This window comes from Pteropus vampyrus, unplaced genomic scaffold (assembly GCF_000151845.1).
Source record: "Pteropus vampyrus isolate Shadow unplaced genomic scaffold, Pvam_2.0 Scaffold139, whole genome shotgun sequence".
NCBI classification, from domain to species: domain Eukaryota; kingdom Metazoa; phylum Chordata; class Mammalia; order Chiroptera; family Pteropodidae; genus Pteropus; species Pteropus vampyrus.
Window position 1 is genome coordinate 3357749 of NW_011888920.1, and position 2517 is coordinate 3360265.

Here is a 2517-nt window from a genome sequence, read left to right on the forward strand (position 1 = left end):
TTCAAATCTTCCTAGCCAAATATTGAACTTCTGTAAAACAGAACCAAAAGCTTTAATGTTCCCCACATTACAAAGATAGAATAATTTCAGTTTTAAAGTAACTACAAATATAGACAAAAATACACATTTAACAACTTTCTTCTAATCTAAAGAGCTTCAAAATAGGTAGCAATTATTGAATGTTTATTGCACATGTGAAAAATGTTATTTAAAATGTGTAATCGAATAGGAATAATAATAATTCATCTAGACTAAAACATACAAATGTGCCAAACTGGAATCTTCAGGCTTTTCTTTAGATGTTTCAAATCACTGAACTTATATGATGAAAACATTACCAAATGAGTCTTCCTAAATCATCTGATTCAGTCATACTGATAAATGTGTACCTTTCCATTTTTCTTAAATATTTTGTTTAAAATTTTTCCACTGAATTTCAAAATCATAAAATTTAATCAATTATGAAACTAATGCTGTATAAAATCCTCAAAACTGTCTTCGACATTGCTTATAGAAGGCTATTTCCTCATTTATTTTCTTACTGCAAACATTCCAGGATATGTGTAGATTATTCACTCACTGAATTTTTAATTGTTTCTGCAACTCTTCCTTTTTTTAGCCTAGAGCAACTTGTTCATTTCTGAAAGCAAACAGCTTTCCCCAAATGCTTGGGAACAAGCTGGATAGCCTAACAGAACTTTACTTATCTTGAAACAAAATATTGAAAAGCAGCGCTTCTGAAAACTGAATGTACATTCAAAAGTCTACTCTGGAAATTAACGTTACTTTTCCCTTTAATCACCAAACGTACATACCTGAAATAGTAATATAAATAGTAATGTTGATTTTCTCTACATTTTATTTTTATGTTAATGTTGTCTTTTTTCTAAAAAAATATATTACCTGAGGAAATACGTTTGTTCAAAACTATTTAAACAAACTATTTTAAGATGTATTTCTGTTGTCTTTTCATCATTCATTTATAATTTATGATTTATAACCCAGGCTTTCCCACGAGGGAGTTAAAGAAATTTACAATAAAGATTTCTAGTGTCCACTGTATTCTCTCGAGAAGTAAACATGTTCTAAAGAAATGAATCTCTGTTTCAATACTAAAATTTAGTAGAAGTCCTGAGATAGTCAATTCATTTCCAACGTTTAGAAAATATATTATTCTGCATTTTAAGACAAAAAACAGCATGTAAACCAGATGTTCCTAGATTAAGAAATTTAGAACAGAACATATCCGAAGTGTAGCTAGCTTTTTACTTATATTTATCTAAGGATAAGGCAAGCAAGTCCCACAATGTTGAAATCAGTCTTATTACTTCCTTCAGTTTGACTTCGGTCAGTGGAAATATTCATGGGCTTATATCAGCTTTTTAGTGAGTCCTATCATTTTTTTTAATTACTATGGCTTGTATTAATAAATGTCTTCTATTTATATGCTGAAATAAATTACTAGAAGATGCAGACACTATGAAAAATGGCTGGGAATAGGGCCAAATGTTATTACATACATCCAGGGACCAGTAATTTTCTAAATGGCACTTTAAGCTCTCTTGCCTAAATAATTACAAATACGGCCAGCATGTAATTTACTGAAATAATTATGCACTCTTCTAGTTCTCGTCACCCATCTCAAGTTCATGGTCACTTACCTTGTCTTTATTTTCAGTACCAGAAGCCTCAGGCTTGGTCCTAATCACAAATGGGGTAGACAGTCGCAGCAAGACCCTTTCAAAGGTGGCATTAACCTTTGGAGAAACAATCTCGAAGCAGTCCTCAAACTTGAGCACTTTGTGAGTGTCACATCGGAGCTGCTTCCTTAGGCCTTCCCCCAGCTGAAGGACTAACATGTGGGGATCGAACATCAAGTGGAAAGGGAAAGCTCTGCAGAAGGTGTTGATGCTAATTCTCAGGTCCGCAGGAACTTGGGAGGTTCCTTGTGGAAGGTTTTTCGTGATGTTAGTATTTTCACATTCTTTGATAAGGAAAGTAAGACAGCTACAGTTGCCTGAGTTTGAACTATCAGAGCACAGTTTCTCATTTGCAACCTGTTCCACTTCCACATCCAGCCGATAGATCTTCTTTCCTGCAGCCTTAATCATCCCCAGCATTGCAAACCCCACAGTATGGTGAGGGTGGAAGTAGTGAAGCATAAGAGTACCTTCAGGGAGCTCTTTGCATAGGAATGATGGTGACTCCAGAGTGGCCTGTTTTCCGAAAGAAGTTCTAATGTGTTCCAACAAAGCATCAAAGCCATTAAAAAAGTCCTGCAATGTGCCACCTACAGCTCGAAGGACTCTCTCATTCTCATCAAAGCAAATATTAAAGAACTCCTCACCAAATTTTTCTTGAATTTCCTCAAACTTCAAACCTAGAGATAAATGGGAAGTATATGTTAGAGAAGTATAATATAAATAATTAAGTTTATAGCTTTTAAATGCTTATCAAATGAGGTAGATAGCAAATGAAACAAGAAAGATATTTCCCTTGAGTTCACAAATTTCTCAG